Source organism: Brachyhypopomus gauderio, unplaced genomic scaffold, assembly GCF_052324685.1.
Source record: "Brachyhypopomus gauderio isolate BG-103 unplaced genomic scaffold, BGAUD_0.2 sc205, whole genome shotgun sequence".
Classification (NCBI taxonomy): Eukaryota; Metazoa; Chordata; class Actinopteri; order Gymnotiformes; family Hypopomidae; genus Brachyhypopomus; species Brachyhypopomus gauderio.
In genome coordinates, this window is record NW_027507026.1 from 24505 (window position 1) to 47253 (window position 22749).

Consider the following 22749-nt stretch of genomic DNA (forward strand, 5'->3'; position numbering starts at 1 on the left):
TGGCACACAGCGGCTGCACACAAAACACGAAGGGGCAGGAAGGCAGGGACAGGCATGGACACCTCCTGAGTCCGGGAGCTGAAACACAAAAACACTCATTACTCAGCTCGCCTCCCCGGGCGGGACCCTGGACCGACCGGGCCGTTAACACAAAACCACGCCCCAGTCGGTCACAGGGCCCTCACGCCCTAACCGGCCTTCAGCCGGTGAGCCCCACAGGTGTGAGGACGAGGGGCTACAGCTCCTCTCTCGTCCCTCGTGTATGTGTGTGTGTGTGCAGGCTACCTCTCCAAGGCGTGGCTACTTCACCTCCTGGACCTACCTCCTCCCAGAGCTGACCCCTGCCTTCTGCTAGGGGTCACCCCAGCCTCCTGGGAAGCCAACCCCTCCCGGGGCCTCTCCTCGCAAGGTGGACTCCTCCACCCAACCCAGGAGCGCCAGAGACCGATGCCCAGAGCACCCCCAAAACGGGCTAGGGAGCAGCCCCAAGGGCCTCCTGGTCACCCCGGGCAGGAGGGAGGATCTCCCTCCTCAGCAGGAGCTTTTCAGACCGGAGCCCCATGGTCCCCAAACATCCGGGGGCCCCAGCCCTCTAGGGAGGGGCTCTTCATGACCGGGCTCCGGTCACCCCACAACACAAGAGGGCTCCTGCCAGGTGGAGACCCCCACAAGGTCCAGGAACACCGCCAAGGAGAAGCACCTGCACAGAGAACAGCACGCGCACACACACACACACACACACACACACACACCACAAACGCGCCCTACCCTATTCAGGGCCTCCCTCAGGAGCGACGCCCTCCATGCCACACCCCATGGCACGGGACCACAGCCGGTCCCCCCCCAAACACACATTCACGGGGAGGAGCATGCGTGGAATTACACGCAAACAGTTGACAACACGCTAGGACACAACACACATGCAAAGACTAGACAAGCAAACAAAAACGGTGCACAAACAGACAGACGGGACCTACACATGCGCACTCGACATAAACACACAGTGACGCGCGCCGCTCAGAGTCGCAGTCGCTCCCCACATTTAACACAAGACACACGGGGAGCGAGGCGACAGTGACGAGCGGCGACCGCGTCACACACAAAACATGTAACATTAAACATAACGAGCACGCACACTGATCCACACATTCGTCGACATGAACACACGTTTTAACCAACACAAAACATGAAGAGCCTTTCCAGGGAAGACGCCCTGGTCCTCGCCGTGCCACAAACACAGACACGGCGGAGCTCTTCAAACAAACTAACAAACAACAGACAGGAAGAGTTTTCCCAGGGCAGACAGCCCTGGTCCACGCCGTGCCACAAACACAACACAAAAGCAAGGCGGAACTCTTCACAAAACACCACGCAGACAAACACTTACCACGAGACATGACCACGAACGAAGGAGAAAGAAAAAGAGACTCGGCGGCTTCCGAAGGGTGGCTGGTCATTCTGTGACGGGCGGGGGTGAGCAACTAAAAGGAAGCGATCACACCAAGTCTCAGGGAAAAAGGATGGTTTAATAGAAAGTGTGCAAACCTAAAACCCGTGCAATATCCCCAAATTAAGGATATAATGACCAGCGGTCATCTGGTACAAAGACAAGACATATATAGGCAAACAAACGACCCTCAGGTGAGACGGATCACGGGCTCTGCCCACCTGAGGGACGCACATGACGTCACCAAACAACAGCAACAACAACAGCCGCTGTGGACAGAGGCGGCCGGTAGAGGGCCGCCTCACCGTGACAATAATAGTAGTAAAAGTATTAATAGTAACCATAATAATAATACACCACTGCTTCCATAACTGACATTTATAATTATAGTTATGATAATAATAGTAGTACTCTACAAAACTACAACAAAATCTACAAACTACAACAGAATGTGATTTGTGAATTTAGCAGTATGTAATTGCAATGTGAAAAAAACACAGCTTCTTAATGCACTTTGCCTTTTATTTTAACATAATTTAAATTCTCTACATTCAAATAGTGCCTTCTTTGTAAAAAAAAAAAAACAAACAAAAAAACAACACAACCCTTTGACTGAAAATAGTGCAATAAAAGAACAAGGCATTCAGACTTGGAAATGTTGACATGAAACTAGTCACAACATAACAGTTCCGATAATGAAACAACAGGAACAATCCAGACAAACTTCAAGTCAAGTGGCTTTTTATTGTCATTACATCAGAGTGCAGGTACGCAGTGTGACGAAATTTCGTTCCTCCGCAACCATGGTGTAACACAAATTGACAGTACAACAGACAACATAAAGTGCGGCAGGGTAGCAATTCAAGACTGTGCAAAATGTGCAGCATAGGGCAATCTCACAGCAAAACATTACAATAAATACAACAGGCCAGAGACAATTGAGACATGATGGTGTAAAGAGCTGGTACAGTGCAATGTGGTCTAAGTGGTGTCTGAGATGAGTGATATACTGTATCATATGGAACATACATGAACACAGTGGTTCTGAGGTAGTTAATAGGTCCTGTGGGAGAGCAGCAACTATTTCTGGTGGGGGGTTCAGTGCAGTCTTTTTGTGCGTGTGTGGGGTCAGATCAGTGTTGGTGTGTGTCAGTTCTGTGTCTGGGAGTTGAGGAGCCTGACTGCCTGGTGAACAAAGCTATTACAGAGTCTGGAGGTGGAGGCTCGGATGCTCCTGTATCTTTTGCCGGACGGCATCAGAGTGAAGAGACCGTGTGATGGGTGGGTTGGGTCTTCCACAATGCTGGTGACTTTGCGGATGCAGCGTGTGGTGTAGATGTCACTGATGGAGGGGAGAGAGACACCAATGATCTTCTCGGCTATCCTCACTATCCGCTGTAGGGTCTTGGGCTCCGAGATGTTGCAGCTCCTGAACCAGACGGTAATGCAGGCGCTCAGGATGCTCTCTACAGTCCCTCTGTAGAACATGGTGAGGATGGGAGGTGGAAGGTGTGCTTTCCTCAGTCTACAGGAAGTAGAGACGCTGCTGGGCTTTGTTATGGAGCTTGTGTTGAGGGACCAGGTGAGGTGCGTGAATAACAGCAATTCAGACTTTCTACCCTGTAAGAGAGAGAGAGAAAAGTTGTGAGGGAAAAAGAATTAAAGCAATGAGACAAGCTGGTGTCTTTGTGTGTGTGTGTGTGTGTGTGTGTGTGTGTGTGTGTGTGTGTGTGTGTGTGTGTGTGCAATGGGACTGAATAATCTCACCATTTTAAATGAAGTCCCAGTGAAAGTCCATCAGTCTTCTCAGCAGAGTGGATACATGTGGGTTGACTGTTGTCATCTTTTTGCTGGTGGCTTTGCCAGTTTTTTTGGACAAGTCTTTGCCCCGTCCAGCCTTGGTGCCTCACTCAGGGTTTATACCAATGAAGCGCCTGAAAAATAATAGTGTCTCTTCAGACAGTGTAAAACTCAATTTGTGTAACTCACTTACATTAACAACACAACAAAAAGCAGAAAATGTTTTGTTCACAATAGTATACCATTAAAGAGATAAGAAACACATGTTTTAGTGAAAATACCTAACCTTTGGATGAATTCAAGAGTGCATGAGGCCTCTTCTTGGTATTCGAGATTGAAGATGTAGAAGATAGAAAATAAGGCAGCAAGCCCTGTCAAGAAGGTGGGTTGCATCCCCTCACATATTACATGGCCCTCAAGGCTGACCATCCAGCGCTGAATACAGTGTCCTGCTGTTCCACCTGAAACATGACAAAAAAATTCCTGTCAAATTCTTTTGAAATACAGCAAATTACAACCTTGTGTGTGAACCCTTGATAAATTGACACATGACATACATACACACACACAACACACACATGTGTAGAGTGTATTTTTTCAATGGAAACTTAGATCTGCATGAAGAACTAGTCCTGTGGTGTTCTCTGAGAAATGAGCCATCAGAAGCTGGGTGACATTTTCGAAAGGTCCTTTTGCAATTAGGGATACAACACTGCAGTTTTAAATTGTGCATATTTCTGTGAATTTTCACGTGTCTCACATAGGCAACTGAGCAGTTACACTGATATGCACATATCTGACAAGAAAACATAATTGCAAACTTGACTGTTATGATTCAATAAATGTACTTACTAAAATAAATGAAAGTACTTAATGTGATCAGTAGCGCAGCATCAAATACTCTTGAGTACCTGTAATGTCAAAGAAATATGTCACACTCACCAAACATTGAATAGGTCAAATAATACTGCTATGGGCTGCCATAGATTCATTAATTAATGGCAAACATGGTAACACCAATGGTAATTTATATTAAACCACAATAGAAAAACAGTCTTACACTGACTAAAAAAATAGTGAGTTACAGTAAAGGAAATCTTCTTCAGCACTCAATTTCTGAACTAAAATTTAAAATCTGGAATACCACCCAATAATCAGCAGGAAAAGAAGTCTAATGTTATGTTGTGCGGTGTATTTACATCAATAAGCATCATTACACTTCACAAATTCACTAATAAAATTATGTTTTTTTCTGTTTGCAGACACTAGAAAAAGACCTGCAGTCCAGAAGATTGAGGTCCAATAGAATGTTCCTGCTTGAAAACCCCACTTTTGACCTGAAAATGAAAAGGCTCAGAGATGGAAACATTTCTGTCTTTGAAGAAAACCAGGTAAATATTTGTATTAAAACATGGGTAAAGTCCAAAGACATGTTTAGATATTAGCCTGACATATTGTTTTTCTTTGTCCTGGTCTTGGATACTTTGGATACCTGTCTTGCACATAGTTTACCCGGCTACAAGTACACCTACTTTATCAACAAGCCCTTTAAAACACTTGAAGGTCCATGTTTTAAACCAGGAACATGTTCATGGACCAAGGTGTAAAATAGTGAGCTAATTAAATACTCTTATTATACGCTATTATAATACACTATTTTGTCATTTTAGTAGAGCTTACCTTTTTTTAAGAGCTCCAGCAATTTAATTACTGAATATTGTGCTTATTTCATATTTTTTTTAGACTGAAGCCATCATTGAGAAGACTTTTGCAGTCCTAAAATATGACCGATCAAGTTTAAAAAGAACATCCTTCGTTTCAGAGGTCATGACACCAGAGGTAAGAACTTTTTATATATTTATTAAAACATCTTTTATTTTTATTAACATTAAATCTGAACAATCTGCTGTTTTTTTCTGATTATTTTTTGACGCCAGCGATCCTACCGGGCAATAAATAAGGGGCTCCGTCTCATCTCTGATCATAACCGAACCGCACTGTAGAAGAGAAACGAAAGGAGCTATACCAAACGGATTTTTCTTGACCATTGGAGTTCAGACGTTGGAAAGAAGACATTGGACAAATATACATCTAAGTTTATATATTTTAAATAGGCAGGTTTGGCATGTTTATCTGTAAAAAACTGCTATGTTTATAGATATTGGCAGCTGGGATATGTCAGAACAGAAACAATAAATAAGTGTATTTAATGTAGGCTAATATGGGCTGTCTACTTAGTGGGACAAACAATATTAACAAACTGCTTATATTATAATCATGACTTTGAACAAAGGAGACAAGTTGCGGAACATGGATAAAAGGAGAGGAAGTATACCCTTTCCTCCCTTCAACCTGCAGAGTTTACACCGGAGGAGCATACCAGTGGACCACCGCGAGTTCTGCTCCACCATGCCCTCAGTGCAGAGCGCCGAGCTCTCCACACTCACGCGCTGCACCTCCTACGGTCCCGGGGAGCAGCACCGTGACAGCTGCGTGTCTGATTCATCCGACTCTGTCATCTCCTCCGGGAGCGACTCCCATGGACACACCTACAAGGTTGTGCTTCTTGGCGAGCTCAACGTAGGGAAGTCGAGTCTGGCGAGGATATTTGGTGGAGTTGAGGACAGTCACGACTCAGAGGAGACAGGTAAAGTCTTGGTGCCAATGTGGGCACTTTTGTTGTTGCGAGATAATGCTTGCTTTTTAGTAGAACATGTTCCAAGGACATGGGATTAAGCTAATTCAAGGACCTCACAATCTGGTCTGACTAACAGACAGTGTAATGGGTCATATGGGAGAGCAGGTAAAGGTGTATTGATTTCTGCTATTTCCAGCCAGCCACAGCTGCACCCATTACTCAAATAGAGCTTAGGTAGTTGTAGTCAAACACCAGGCAGAGTGGGTGTAAAAGATTAATACACTGGCTCTAAAGGAAAACTCCACGGTCAGGGCTCAGATTGATGGATGATTTGTCAAAATCCTACTGTCTAGATACTGGGATAGGTGACTCTGGTACTGTGATAAGAGATGCTGAGTACTTCAGAATAAATGTTCTTATTTCTTACTTCCTTCTTCCCATCAGGAAACACATATGATAGGTCAATCATCGTCAACGAAGAAGAGACAAATCTGCTTTTGTAGGACATATGGGAACAGGTGAGCGAGTCACTCGCTGATAACAACCACCTAAAACCACAGGATTGGTGATACGCCACAGAGCGTTCTGCGCCTTTTGTATTAACCGGGTGCCATTCCACAGGATAACAGCCAGTGGCTGAAGGATCAGTGCATGTGGATGGGCGACGCCTACATCATTGTAAACTCGGTGACGGACAAGTCCAGCTTTGAGAAGGCTTCGGAGCTGCGCATACAGCTTCGCTGGGCGCACCAGTCGGAAAACATCCCCGTCATCCTGGTGGGAAACAAGAGTGACCTGGGGCGCTCCAGAGAATTGTCAGTAGACGGTTAGTTGCGCATCATCTTTTCCAGGGGGCTCGCTCCTTAAACCATGTGATTGAGAAGATAGGCCCCCATGTCCCCCCCTCCCTAGGCAGCTGAGGTGAAAGCTGCAAGCGTTTAGCCGCCGCTAGCTGACTGATGCATGGTAGACTCGGCAAAATAAACACGGCCACTGCTTCTTCCCGGAGATTAGCCCCTGATGACAAACCAAAGTCCCTCAAGTCCCGCAGAGCTACCTTCAGGGTTCCCACGGGTCCTTGAAGTCCTTGAAAGTTTGTGAATCTGAAAAAATAAGTTCAAGGCCCTGGAAAGTTTTTGAAAACAGGCATAAAAGACAGCCGTCCTTGACGGTCCTTGATCTCATTATATGGCTTTGCTCCTCTGTTTTATGTATGTACTGTATGTGTATATGCATATGTGTATTATTGTTATTATTATTATTATTTGTCTACTGTCAACATGTCATTATTTTGCACAGGGCTTATGCTGACTTTTACTTGGCAAAGTTTGGTCATTCTCCTGTAGAGAAATTTGTTTGTTTGTTCAGCACCGAAAGCAAGTGTTTCCTGTAGGTAGTTGTTGATCCTTCAACAACTATAGCCATTTTACGTGAATGTCGTCATCTCAGATGTGCATCGCTAACTTGCCAGTCATGTTGAGTGTGAGTGAAGTTTTCGTAGAATCAGCGCTTAATGTCATGCACAAAAAATTTCAGGATGCATGGCTTGAAATGACATTCAGTCTTTTGAATTTGCGTTGTATTAACATCGTTTTTTGATAACATATTCAGGGGTAAGAGTAGGTAAATGCTGGCAGGTGCAGTCCTTGAATTTGAGGAAGTTGGTCCTGGAAAGTCATTGAAAGGTCCTTGAATTTTATGTTAACCAAGGTGTGGGAACCCTGATGAACACTGAACACTGACCCTCTTTTCTCGCCTCCTCTTTTCGCTGTATGGCCCACCTAACCCCAATTATTTTTATTACTACTGTACTGTATTTTACAGAATTGTTTTCTTTTGATTCTTACATAAAAATAAAAGTTGTCCTCCAAAGATTAGTGTTAATGAAAAAGTAGTTTTTTGAACAGGTCTAGTGAGCCAAACGCCCCACCTGCCCTGTAGTAAATAGTTGTACATAATAAAAAAAATGTAAATATCAAATCAAATCCAATGAAATATATTTTGGTTTTCCACAACACATGTTGTCACAAAGCAGCTTTACAGGATTTACAAGTTTTAAATATGTTGTTATATGTTTATTATGTGTGTATAGTTGTACTTGTAGTGAAGGAGCACTGTTTGATAATAATAAAAAATGATCAAATCCTCTTGGGGCGGACATTTAATCCTTTATAAGGTAAAGATACATTGATAATTCAATTGAATAAAAAATATACTATTAGTTTATATTAATAATCAAATGAAGGAAATGATAATATATCAAAGATTTGACTTCACTCTCAGCCGACAATTAGCTGGATGCTAACGTTATATTGGAAATCCCATAGGAATGCTATCGGAAATTAGCATTATCATGGCGGTGCTAATTGGCTTTCTAAAACAGCAAAGAGCGAGCAGGCTGTTTGTCTAATGTAAACCATTAGTAGTAATGAAGAAAAGGTTTTCCTGTAGCGTTGGCTTGGTTCGGGCCAGTCCCCCCTCAACCAAGGCATACCGGCTATTAGCCAGGATCAGGAGGTCACAGTGGGGTTTGAATCCTGCACTGAGTGGCCTGTCGCCCAACACCTTATCCACTGACCTACAGGACAACCAATTATGCTTAAAACAAAAAAAACATTTGAAGACATCAAATCCTCTTGGGGTGGACATTTAATCCTTTATAAGGTAAAGATACATTGATAATTCAATTTAATAAAAAATATACTATTCGTTTCATTAATAATCAAATGAAGGAAATGATAATATATCAAAGATTTGACTTCACTCTCGGCCGACAATTAGCTCCATGCTAATGTTATATTGGAAATCCCATACGAATGCTAGCGGAAATTAGCATTATCATGGCGATGCTAATTGGCTTTCTAAAACACCAAGTACAACATCTATCAATAAGGTCGCTTTTTTATTTATACCATTAGTTTCATTAATAATCAAATGAAAGAAATGATAATATATGAAAGATTTGACTTCACTCTCGGCCGACAATTAGCTCGATGCTAATGTTATATTGGAAATCCCATAGGAATGCTATCGGAAATTAGCATTATCATGGCGGTGCTAATTGGCTTTCTAAAACAGCAAAGAGCGAGCAGGCTGTTTGTCTAATGTAAAGCATTAGTAGTAATGAAGAAAAGGTTTTCCTGTAGCGTTGGCTTGGTTCGGGCCAGTCCCCCCTCAACCGATGCATACCAGCTATTAGCCAGGATCAGGAGGTCACAGTGGGGTTTGAACCCTGCACTGAGTGGCCTGTCGCCCAACACCTTATCCACTGACCTACAGGACAACCAATTATGCTTAAAACAAAAAATACATTTGAAGACATCAAATCCTCTTGGGGTGGACATTTAATCCTTTATAAGGTAAAGATACATTGATAATTCAATTTAATAAAAAATATACTATTCGTTTCATTAATAATCAAATGAAGGAAATGATAATATATCAAACATTTGACTTCACTCTCGGCCGACAATTAGCTCCATGCTAATGTTATATTGGAAATCCCATACGAATGCTAGCGGAAATTAGCATTATCATGGCGGTGCTAATTGGCTTTCTAAAACACCAAGTACAACATCTATCAATAAGGTCGCTTTTTTATTTATACCATTAGTTTCATTAATAATCAAATGAAAGAAATTATAATATATCAAAGATTTGACTTCACTCTCGGCCGACAATTAGCTCCATGCTAATGTTATATTGGAAATCCCATACGAATGGTACCGGAAATTAGCATTATCATGGCGGTGCTAATTGGCTTCACCAAGTACTCTCTCTGTCTCTCTCTCTCTCTATCTATCTATCTATCTATCTATCTATCTATCTATCTATCTATCTATCTATCTATCTATCTATCTATCTATCTATCTATCTATCTATCTATCTATCTATCTATCTATCTATCTATCTATCTATCTATCTATCTATCTATCTATCTATCTATCTATCTATCTGCTAAATAATTGGGGAAAAAATTGTTTGAATCTATTCTAGACAGAAAATACCCAATAAAGCCAATGAGAGTATCAAACAAATACATGTGCTATATATTTACAGAGGATATTAGTAGCGGTAGTATTAGACTTTCTGGGTGCACCACAGAGCTGCTGCCTCATTCTTGCTCTGTTAATTAACATAATAAAGGGTGATGTTTGGTCCTGCTGATTGCTGGCAAGACAGAGGGGAAGGAGGGGTGATGTCCTGACGATTAGGATACAGAAATATCTGTATTTCTCTTTCTTTAATTCCCAGGAGAGTCTGGGACCCGACAGCGTTCAAGGCCATCATCGCGTGGTCGACGTGGCTGACGGTCCGGTGGAGCTGCGTCACCAGGCTTTTGTGACATAGCAGAGGGTGGACGGCATCGTTGCTCTCCGGGACAAACTGCCAGAGAGCGACAAAGGCGGGGCTTTCTGCCCGCCATGTCACAGACACCGACTGGTGAAGGGACGGTTCAAAAGCAGCCATTCGTAGACCTCTGTTGTCGCTGGGACACAGAGTCTGAAGCGGTAGGCAAACCTTCAGTAATCCAGTAGCTTCAGGATTTTCTAGGTTGGCTTGTACAGTGACAATAGTTCTCTAGCCCATGATACACTGGATGTTGTTTTGCCATTCTGGAGTATGGCAAGGATTAAAACACTAGACCAAATGCAGTCAATCACTTCATGATCCTCCATGAGAAATACAGGAAAATAGTCAAAAACAAGAGAAGAGACAACACAACAGAGGAAGAGAAAGGAACTGCAATGAGTGATTGACTGCATTTGGTCTAGTAAGTGTTTTAATCCTTGCCATACTCCAGAATGGCGATACACCTGGCGATTAGTAGGAAGTTGACAGCCACTGATGCTGGAGCTGGGCTGCCCAATGAGATACACATGACCGGAACACCTTGTGGCAGGAGATTTTTCCACCTTTCTTCTCTTCTCTGTTGGTTCGTCCTGTTCACTTGTATCGCTGACCACTTTCCCGCTGTGCAGATGTCTTACAGATGCCACGATCTCAGCAGTTCACAATCTTAAATTAAGATATAAAGCTTAGTTGGTTCAAACCTATTTCTCAATGTAATGTGTGATCATTGTGATATATGTACAATAGAGTAACATTTTTGAGATAGTCATGTACAGTGTTGCGATAACGGCGTCATTTTGTCAGTAACGGGATAATATAATTAATTACTTTTCCTGTCGTTACAACGCCGTTGACGTTACTGGTCATTAAAAGCGGTGCGTTACTATATATTGATATACTAACAGTAATGCGAGCGGACCACTGCCCAGGCTAGTGAGGAGTAACAGATCTCGATAGGTCACAGTCCTCGGTGTAACACCTGTTTAACTTAACAAGGCTAAGGCAGCGTTATGGTAGCCAATCCGAGCCAGTGTTTTTACACGCGCGCCAAAGCACACCAGTGACACGACAAAAACGGAGAAGAGGCAGAAATAGCGAGTCAGAAGCAAGCCGAAGAAAAATTATCATTTTCAAGGTGGCGATATAAACATTATTTAAGAAAATACTTGAAGTTCCTGAATGTCTACCAGACTGGGTATTTGATTTATTTAAGAATAGAGGTTTTATTCTTAAGTTTACTTCTGTTCTGAACAATCCAGTTGTTTCAGGTTGAGAGAATTTAATTTAATTTGATAGATGTCAATGTAAATATGTAAATAGATGTAGTTTGGCCTTTGAATAATCTGTTACATATTTACCACATCACATATCTTTCTTCTCCGAGGTTCACTTGGGGAGTAACACTGCAGTTGGAGCCTACAATTCCAGTATCATCGCTCCGACATGGAATGAAAACCTGGCGTTCATCATAAGACATTTACATTGACAATATCAGCACCCAGAACTTTCATTCTAGTTACCTTATACTTAGTCTGATTGTGTGATTTATTTGTAACTTGTGTATTAGTCTGTATAATTAGTTTTTGTGTAATTTGTGTGTTAACGGGCCGCCCAATGGAGGATGGGTTCCCTTTTGAGTCTTGGTCCTCCCAAGGTTTCTTCCTATTCCCCACCATCTAGGGAGTTTTTCCTTGCCACTGTCGCCTTTGGCTTGCTCATAAGGGATTTGGACCCATAGTATTGTTAACTTTGTAAATACTGTAAAGCGCTTTGTGACAACATATGTTGTGAAAAGCGCTATACAAATATATTTGATATTTGATTTAAATGCACTTTATATAGTGTAACTGTTTACTTTTGCTTTTTATTATTATTATTATTTACAAAGATTTGGGATTTTAAAGGATTTTATCCTGCACTGGTCTGTTGATGTGCAATAAATACTCATTTCAACTGACTGTGAAAACTGCTTTTTCAAAAAATCCTTATTCATTGGCATATAACTTTTTTTTTACTGTAATGCAAATAGTTACTTTCCCTGGTAACGAGTTACTTGTATTATAGAGTAATTCAGTTACTAACTCAGTTACGTTTTTGAACAAGTAGTGAGTAACTATAACTAATTACTTTTTTAAAGTAACGTTCCCAACACTGGTCATGTATCATAAGATGTCATCCTTTCCAAGCATCAAAAATATGTATGTTTTTGCATTAAATATAGTTGAAATGTACATAGTGTCTATGTGTTTTATACCAGATAAATGAAAATGTTATTACCTATCGTTTGGTACCAATTTCAAAGCCATAGCATCAATCTCTGGGAATGTAGTTTTAACACTAGGAGTCCCAACATTTTCATTCCACACTTTTTCCACCTGGTCTCCACCAGGGGGCAGTTCTGGGGATATTTGCATTCCATTAGGCCACCCTTTGCTATGTACATGCAGCCACTTATAGGTAGACGGGTGAGGGGGGGGGTGATGGTGTGAACCATCAGTTCATTGTTCTGCTGGATGTGTTTAAAATTAAAAAAACGCTTTTGGCTGCTAGAACGCGCTAAATGACGTCATCTCCGCACATACAGGTATGTTTGTGTTTTTGAACCTAAGGTTGTGGGGGAGGGTGAAAAAGAAAAGCGTTTGAGTGTGTCTTTGAGCTGATTAATTATTTCTTTTTTTCCATATAGTACTGTACTATACAGTGGTGTACTATACACCAACACATGGTTGCCCGGAAGAACAAGAAGATGGCCTTCCGACAAAAGTCCAAGACCTGCCACAACCTCACAGTGCTCTGAGAGAGCCGGACTCTGTCGGCCTCCTCCTAGGCTGCTAAGACCACAAGCTGTGTTTTCAACACTAACCCCACGGACTAGACAACTGAACAGGCATATATTTGTATATTTTATATTGTAAAAACAGAACATGAGGGATTATGGGAGCCTAAACTGATGATGAAAAGTCGATGTTGACAGACTTGCATGTGTGACGGGCAGGGTGAGTGAAACAAAAAGGAAACGATCACGCCAAGTCTTAGGGAAAATGTATGGTTTAATAGAATAAGTGCGTAAACCAAAAACCCGTGACTTGTTCAAAATTAAGGGTATAATAACCAGCGGTCAACTGGTACAAAGACAAGACATACATAGACAAACAAACGACCCTCAGGTGAGACGGATCGCGGGCTCCGCCCACCTGAGGGACAAACACCACAACAACAACAAAAACACGACTGTGAGACGGATCACGGGCTCCGCCAACTTGAGGGACAAACACCACAACAACAACAACAACAAGACTGTGAGACGGATCGCGGGCTCCGCCCACCTGAGGGACAAACACCACAACAACAACAACAACATGAAGACACAGGAACAGGCTAGAGGTGAGTTGCAAGATCTCCTGACAGGACTCGTTGAGAGTTCCTTTCAAAGTTCCTTCTGCAAAAAAAAAGATTTTTTTTCAACACGCCCTTATTAAATATTAAATGGTAATAACAGGTTAATATTTTTCAGCTGATTTCTGTAAATGTAAGAGTCTCTCTTATTTATATTACTAGCTATTGAACAGGTTGATGTCAGTAAATTAGCAAACGTGTAATCAGCATAGGATTCTGTATGAATGTCTCTTGGTCACCTACATGCAGGGTGCAAGAGACCTCAGTCTTGTCCAAGGGAGCCTGTGAGGGTTCCTGACAGATGTCGAGAACACATATTTCATAGTTCCTTCTGCAAAAAATTTTTTTTCAAGAAGCCCTTTGTCACGTAGGGCAACGCCCCCTCTCGTAGCTGTCACTCTGGGTTCCCTCATGTCCGTGTTTCCTGCCTGTTTGTCCCGCCCTGCTCGTTTGTCTTCGTGTTTCCTTGTTTGTTACCACGCCCAGTGTCAGTGCCATCACCTGTCCCTAGTTAGTTTCTATGTATAAAGTCCCGTCATTCCCCAGTCGTGTGATCCGTGATTTTGTCTACTTCGTGCCTTGTGCTTTGGTATATCTGTTCGTTGTGAGTATTGTTTCCGCTGCCTGCATTCCTGCCTGTTCCGTGTTTCCCCGTCGTGTTTGGTTTATCTGTCCGAGTATGTCTGTTGTTATTTCTTGTATGGACTGCCTTCCCGTTATGACCCCTGCCTGCCACTACGACTCTGCTTTTGGAATTTCCTGTATTAAATCTCGCTCTCCTCCGCGTTTGTGTCCGTCTCCATGTTCTGCCCAGCGCAGATCGTTACATAATCACGGATCTTACAAGGACACAGCGAGGGAGCGAGACTCTGGTGAGTTTAATCGCTGCGATGAGATGTTGGCTGGTTCGGTCCAGTTCAACTCTCCGATATCACAGTGTGAACGAACCAGAGACAGAAATTCCCCTGGCGCTGTGGGAACACGGAAGTCTCGACGCGCACCAACGAAAGCCCAGTCACTTTCGTTTTCGACTGGCTTTCGCGTCGAGACTCCTGTTGAGCGCTACGTGTCTGCCCGGCTTGATCACTATAGGGAGGAGAAACCTATAGTACAAGTCGCGGGCAGACGGATTGAGTGCACAGACTGGCGTTTGCTAAACCCTCGGTTGGCTCTCGATGGCTTCTGCGAGCTCCCGACGCCTCAGAGGAGGCGGAGCCGTCGCAGAGAGAGCCGCCGAGGGGCTTCTGTGTCTGTGTATTTTTCCAGGCTCACCCAGGACCCTGAGGAGGAGGACCTACCGCCGCTGACCCCGCCAGCTATACATCACGACACCCCCAAGTATTTTTTGGGGGGGAGTACAAGCCACGTCGGCTTGGCGGACACGCCCCCCGATGACGTCAGTATAGTGGCTCCGCCCCCCGAGGACGTCGGCTTGGCGGTTCCGCCCCCCGAGGACGTCGGCTTGGCGGTTCCGCCCCCCGAGGACGTCGGCTTGGCGGTTCCGCCCCCCGAGGACGTCGGCTTGGCGGTTCCGCCCCCCGAGGACGTCGGCTTGGCGGTTCCGCCCCCCGAGGACGTCGGCTTGGCGGTTCCGCCCCCCGAGGACGTCGGCTTGGCGGTTCCGCCCCCCGAGGACGTCGGCTTGGCGGTTCCGCCCCCCGAGGACGTCGGCTTGGCGGTTCCGCCCCCCGAGGACGTCGGCTTGGCGGTTCCGCCCCCCGAGAACGTCGGCTTGGTGGCTCCGCCCCCCGAGTGCATCTCCTCACCTCGGATTCCTGTCCCCGCTGCCCGTAGGCAGTTCGTGCCTGTTCCTGTCCCCGCAACCCAGGAGAGGTCGTCCACGCCGGTTCCTGTCCCTGCGACCCAGGAGAGGTCGTCCACGCCGGTTCCTGTCCCTGCTGCCCGTCGGCAGTCCGTGCCTGTTCCTGACCCCGCGACCCAGGAGAGGTCGTTCACGCCGGTTCCTGTCCCCGCGACCCAGGAGGGGTCGTCCACGCCGGTTCCTGTCCCCGCGACCCAGGAGGGGTCGTCCACGCCGGTTCCTGTCCCCGCGACCCAGGAGGGGTCGTCCACGCCGGTTCCTGTTCCCGCTGCCCGCCAGCGGACCCTGCCTGTTCCCGCTGCCCGCCAGCGGACCCTGCCTGTTCCCGCTGCCCGCCAGCGGACCCTGCCTGTGCCCGCTGCCCGCCGCCCGGCTCCGCCTGTGCCCGCTGCCCGCCGCCCGGCTCCGCCTGTGCCCGCTGCCCGCCGCCCGGCCGCGCCTGTGCCCGCTGCCCGCCGCCCGGCCGCGCCTGTGCCCGCTGCCCGCCGCCCGGCCGCGCCTGTGCCCGCTGCCCGCCGCCCGGCCGCGCCTGTGCCCCAAGAGACTGTGCTGCCCCCTGTTGGGCATGGACTTTGTGTTCCCCCTGCTCCGCCATGTACCTCCTATGTTCCGTTGCCTGTGTTCCCCTTGCTCCCTGGTCCCGTCCCTGGTTTTGTTTTGGTCCCTGTCCCCGTGGTTGTGTCTGTTCGTGTCCATGTTCCTGTTCCTGTGTCTGTTTCCTGTGGTGTCGTCTCTGTCCCGGTCCCCGTGTCTGTTCCCCAAGTTGTTACCCACCTTGTTCCTGTCCCCGTCGCCATCGTCCAAGCCGTGTTTGCCTCAGTGTTTACCTCTGCCCTGTCCCCTGGCCCCGCTCCAGTGTCTGTCCCCAGTCCTGTCCGGTCCAGTCCTGCTCCTGTGCCTCGCCCTGGCCCTGTCCTGCCCCCCTGTGTCCCGTGTCATGCCGTGTCCCGGCCCAGCTCTTGGCCTGTCTCCCTGTCTCCAGTCCCTGCCGTGTCCCAGGTCCCCCGTCCTATTTTGTCTGGTCCTGTCCCTCCGGTCTGTCCTGTGTCCGCTGTCCCTGTCCTGTCTGCCCTTGCGTGCCCCGGAGTGGCACGCTTTGAGGGGGGGTTCTGTCACGTAGGGCAACGCCCCCTCTCGTAGCTGTCACTCTGGGTTCCCTCATGTCCGTGTTTCCTGCCTGTTTGTCCCGCCCAGAGCCGTAGAAAGAGAGAGTTGCGACACTCTGTGATCTCGCCGCTCAGAGGTCACGTGGTTCATGGAGGACCGTATAGTTCCAATCAAACACGAACACTGAATGGTTTTAAACGGGAAAGACATCAGCGGTTACCGTATTTCTGGTAAATATTACAACATACAGGGTTGCCAGCACGCATTTGACCGTTTTCACACGCTCTCACGCCACACTTCCGATATCTCACGACGAAAAAAAATATCCAGTTTATTTACCTCAGATCCACAGATGTGATTCAATACGTTACTAGCTCGCTAGCTCTGGAGCCATCCACCGGCGATATAACACTTAATCTGCTTTATATCAACTTAATATTTATATCAACTTTCAATAAATATTTATTGATATAATTTTTATAGTATCTTTGAACAAAACTAGAGTTACAAATAGCCTGTTGAAGCAGCCTGCACTATTAAAGGTTCAGGCATAGATTTATTTAGTCCACAAAACAACACTAAAAACACATTTAACATTTAATACATAGATTTATTCTGTAGTCTACACTACAACACTAAAATAACATCATTAAATACATAAATTAATTCATTAGCCACATTACAAGACAAAAATAACATCAGTAAATACATAAATTAATTCATTAGCCACATTACAACACTAAAATAACATTATTAAATACATAAATTAATTCATCCCTAACATTTTCGTTTCACATCAAACTTCTACAGATTGATTTCTTATTGAACATGGTTGGCTGTGCAGCATTTGGATGTACCAATCGGTCAGAGAAAGGGATCCGGATGTATGGGTTTCCAAAAGATACCTACAGAAGAAAAAAGTGGTTGGCCCAAATCAGTAGAAGCAACCTGACCATCACAAGAAATTACAATAACAGAAAACTATGTGCAGTAAGTTCTGTTCATACACCATATGTGCAGATCATGATTTATTGTTTCTTTTTTGTGTTGCATTGCGTACCTGACTTCAAATAAAGATATGATATGTGGTCTGAGATTCTGTGAGGAATTTAAACTCATTCTGCAGGCACACTTTGAGGGAGAACAATTCACGACAACCAAAACAGGCCAAGTGAAATTGAAAGCTGATGCTGTTCCAACCATATTTATCCATCGTCCTGAGCCTAAGAAAAGGAAGGCCCCTGCTCTGAGAACCCCAAAATCTCCTGTCATTTCTCTTGCAGTGACGAGTGACCACACATATTGTCCTAAAATAAAATTAGGTATGAATGATTTTAAATAATAATTCATACGATTATAATTAATAAAGTTAATTTGTATTTCAATTGCTAACCCCGTTTTTTAAACCTAACAATGCCATGCAATAATTTCAGATATTACTGAAGGAAATGAGGAAAGACAGAGAAGGGAAAGTGAGGGAAGTGAAATAAGGGAAGGTGGAGGCTGTGAGGAGACTGAGAGAGGTATACCAGAAAGCAGTGAGCCAAGTACGAGTGTGCAGCATCCAAGTGAGCCAGGGGCAAGTGAGAAAGACCTGAGGGAGAACCTAAAAACACAAATAAAAAGTTTAGAAGCAGCCCTTAAACGACAAAAAAGAATAAATGCAGTCCTACGGAGAAGAAATTTCGTTAGGGAAAAAAAATTTGGAGCAGTTTTTTCTAAAACTCAGATGAATGCAATTGGAATGAAGAGCAAGAGGGGCATCAGATGGGGAAATGACATCATTAAAAAGGCCATAAAACTCCATTTTGCTACAGGCGCAACAGGCTACAAGCTCCTGCAGGACATGAAGATTCCTCTCCCTGACATTAGAACCCTGCAAAGAAGACTACAGTTTATAAAGATGGAACCAGGAATATTGGGGGAAGTGTTTGACATGCTTAAGCTGAAGGTAGATAGCCTAAATGAGATGGAGAAGGAATGTGTGCTGACTCTTGATGAGATGTCAATCACACCAAGCGTGGAACTGCACCTGGGAACAGGAAAGCTTTATGGGGATGTGACTTTACCTGGCCACACAGGAGAAGCAACGCATGCATGTGTTTTTATGTTGACAGGGAGCACAACACGCTGGAAACAAGTAGTGGCTTACCACTACAGTGGTAACTCCACTGATGGGGCAGTTTATAAACCACTCATTTTAGACATTATTCACAGAGCAGACTCCATAGGGCTACATGTTATTAATATCACCACTGACATGGGCAGCCCTAATCGGGCAATGTGGAAGGCTTTCGGAGTGGACCATAATAAAACATCTATTCCACATCCAGCAAAACCAGACAGAAGGCTATACTTTATGCCAGATGTCCCACATCTAGTTAAGAACTTGAGAAATGCCCTTGTCCGTGGACAGACGTTTACAATTCCTCCAGATATAGTGGAGAGGGAGAAGCTCTCTTCCTGTGAAGCTTTGATTGGCCCGTTGCAAGATTTGGTGGCTTTTCAAGAGGGGATGACACTAAAAATTGCTCCAAATGTGTCACATAAAACCCTTCACCCCAGTCATTTTGACAAGATGAAGGTAGGCCCTGCATTAAATGTCTTTAGCAAAGCAACAAGTGCCGGGCTGAAATACATGGTGGAGCAAGAACAGCGACCTGACTCTTACCTGACAACAGCATGGTTCCTGGAGCAGGTGAACCACTGGTTTGACATCATGTCTTCTCGCCACCCAGTAATGGCACTGAGCAGGCATAATAACGATCAATATCATAAATCTATCATGTTCCTTCAGCAAATGATCCAGTTGTTTCATGGTCTGAAGATTGGTCGACAGGGTAGCTGGAAACCTGTGCAAACAGGAATCATTATGGCAACATCCACAATATTGTCAATCCAAGAAGACATGCTGGCCCAGGGACACTTTTTTGTGTTGACAAGCAGGTTTACACAAGACTGTCTTGAAAATCTGTTTAGCTGCATAAGACAGAGGAATCCAGTCCCAACTCCTGTAGAGTTTCACCAGGCACTAAGATCAATATCAGTTGGACAGTTTCTTATTACACTAAAATCAGGAAGCTATCAGGAGGATGACAGTAGCCTATTGGCAGACTTCCTGGATGCTAAAGAGGAATTTCCCAGTCCTGGCATCAGAGTGGATGACCTGTTGGAGCACAACCCTGTGACTACACCCTCACCTGACTACACAAAAATGGAGACCTGTGCTCTCTATCATCTGACAGGGTACATTGTGAATCAAGTAATCAAATATTCCAAAATTTGTAATGAATGTCAAATTGCAATTAAGCACAGTAACGAGAGCCCTGAAGAAGAGCACAGTATTTTACTAAAATTGAAGGAATTCAAGTCAGGTGCACTTTGTCGGCCATCACAGGAGGCTTTTGATCTAGTTCGGAAAATCGATCAATTGTTTCGAACTAGGACCAGTGCCTCACTTATGGCACTCCCTAATGCAAAACATTTAATGGAGATAGAGGCTAGGCTCTTAGACAGTAGGCTTCCCTCATGCCATGATGTTAAACAAAAAATAGCTAACAGATACATCAGGCTGAGGTTGAGAATCGCAGCAAAGCACATCCAGGCTGAGAGGAAAAAACACACACTGTCCAAAACTGGGCATTTTGGAAGTAAAAGCCAGATGAAAATGGCTAAGAAAAGCCAGCAAAGCCATGCAACACCTGTAAATACACCCCCATCAAATACTTTCATTGTTACCATGAATGTGCTTGGTCTGTCTTTAACTCCTACAAATGTCCTGCCACCCAGTGTTACTTAAACTTCAGTAGGTATGGAGGATCTGTTTCTCATCCCCACTCCACCAGTTACTGCAGTAATTACCAATCTGCATTGCTCCACTGGTCTGGTCATCACACCACTGGCCTAAAAAAAAATATTTTAAATGTTATGATGGTAATGACAATCCTAAGCATCATACGTAATTAAATAAAAAAAATTGTTACTAAATTGTGTTGAGATTATATATAGACCTGTTGATTGTTGCATCCTGTATAAATAAATCCATGTAGAAGCTGCTGGTTTTATCACCTGTCACTGAAACACTAGCTAATTAATTAATCAACCAAAGAGTAACTTCACTACAATCCAACCATCTTTTCTACTTCAGATAGTTACCATTAATTACAATATGATCAAATCTATATAGGTATTACTGAATTTAACAACTATCCTAGTGACTGAATACTCTGAGGCTAATGCACCGCTAAGTGATTCCTGCTTTTAATAACATAGCTAATGCTAGCGAAGTGTAATTTAAGCTAAAGGTATTTAAAATGCAGAAATAAACTAACAACAAGTGACCACTTAACTATAACAGTAATACTAATCACATTTATGGAGGATGATATGGGAAACGATGAATAATTCATTAACTTACCAGAAAAACAGCCGCGGAAATGCTTCAAACATACGCAGTTCAATGCTGGAACTATAGCATGTTTGGAACTATTGGTCTCCCCATGGCACGTTTACTTCCGCATTCCTGAATTACAATAGGAGTCTATGGGAGTGTCGCAACTCTCTCTTTCTACGGCTCTGGTCCCGCCCTGCTCGTTTGTCTTCGTGTTTCCTTGTTTGTTACCACGCCCAGTGTCAGTGCCATCACCTGTCCCTAGTTAGTTTCTATGTATAAAGTCCCGTCATTCCCCAGTCGTGTGATCCGTGATTTTGTCTACTTCGTGCCTTGTGCTTTGGTATATCTGTTCGTTGTGAGTATTGTTTCCGCTGCCTGCATTCCTGCCTGTTCCGTGTTTCCCCGTCGTGTTTGGTTTATCTGTCCGAGTATGTCTGTTGTTATTTCTTGTATGGACTGCCTTCCCGTTATGACCCCTGCCTGCCACTACGACTCTGCTTTTGGAATTTCCTGTATTAAATCTCGCTCTCCTCCGCGTTTGTGTCCGTCTCCATGTTCTGCCCAGCGCAGATCGTTACACCCTTATTAAATATTGTGTGGTAATAACAGGTGAATATTTTTCAGCTGATCTGTGTTAATGTAAACTTCAGTAAATTAGCAAATGTGTTTTTTGTATGAATGTTTCTTGATCACCTAGAGGTGGAAGATGAGAAGAAAAGTCCAGAACAGGTGTTTCTGCAACAACAAAAATTTTTTTTTCAACATACTCTAATTTTACATGAGAATGTCAGATGAATGTTTTTAATTTGAGCTGTTTTTATGCTTGTTTTTCTGGTATTGACATTAATAGGGGTTTTACCAGGGTGATGTGATCAGTATCACAGTACAGCCCCTGACCCATAATAATAATAATAATAATAATAATAATAATATTTTCCACTTATATAGCGCCTTTCAAAGTACCCAAGGATGCTTTACAGAGAAATACAAAAAAGAACAAAGACAAGAACAAAACAGACAAAAATAACAACAAAAATAGAAAGAAAAGAGAAATCCTATAGAACAGACCTATTTTCTGTTTCTTTTTCTCTTATTTTTCACTTAATGGCTCTAGCAATAAACTCCAAAGTTACTTAACGCTACCTAGGAGTAACTGTGTTTGTTTCCTGTGAATTCTGATTATTGCAATTTATTAATGATTTTCAAAAGGAAAAGACTTCCAGTACTGCTACAAGCATAAAGATACACAGTGAATAAACCATTTACATGAATCGTACTGATGCTGATGTGTTAATGTAAACTTCTATGGTATTGATATTAATAAGTATTGAACAAGTTGATGTCAGTAAATTAGCAAATGTGTTTTCAGTATGGGATTTTGTATGAATGTCTCTTGATCACCTAGAGGTGGAAGGTCAGAAGAATAGTCCTGGAGAAAGTGGAAGAGATCATCGATCATCTTATCCAGATCATCGGTCACAGGAGCTTCTGCAACAACAAAAAAAAATTTCTTCAACATACACTAATCAATTTTACATGAGAATGTCAGATGAATGTTTTTCAGTTGAGCTGTGTTGATGCTTGTTTTTCTGGTATTGACATTAATAGAGGTTTTACCAGGGTGATGTGATCAGTATCACAGTACAGCCCCTGACCCATAATAATGAACTCCAAAGTTACTTAACGCTACCTAGGAGTAACATGTAACTGTGTTTGTTTCCTGTGAATTCTAATTATTGCAATTTATTAATGATTTTCTAAAGGGAAAGACTTTCAGTACTGCTACAAGCATA

General features: G+C 43.9%; 1 long non-coding RNA gene across 1 annotated transcript; it reads right to left on the reverse strand.

Moving 5' to 3' along the window:
- Positions 1 to 17099: 17099 nt before the first annotated feature.
- Positions 17100 to 21542, reverse strand: LOC143502760 (uncharacterized). The gene is made up of 3 exons (XR_013127159.1): positions 20981 to 21542; positions 18093 to 18169; positions 17100 to 17870 (listed from the first exon to the last, which is right to left on the reverse strand). It is a non-coding gene; the product is annotated as an uncharacterized LOC143502760 (long non-coding RNA).
- Positions 21543 to 22749: the final 1207 nt, after the last annotated feature.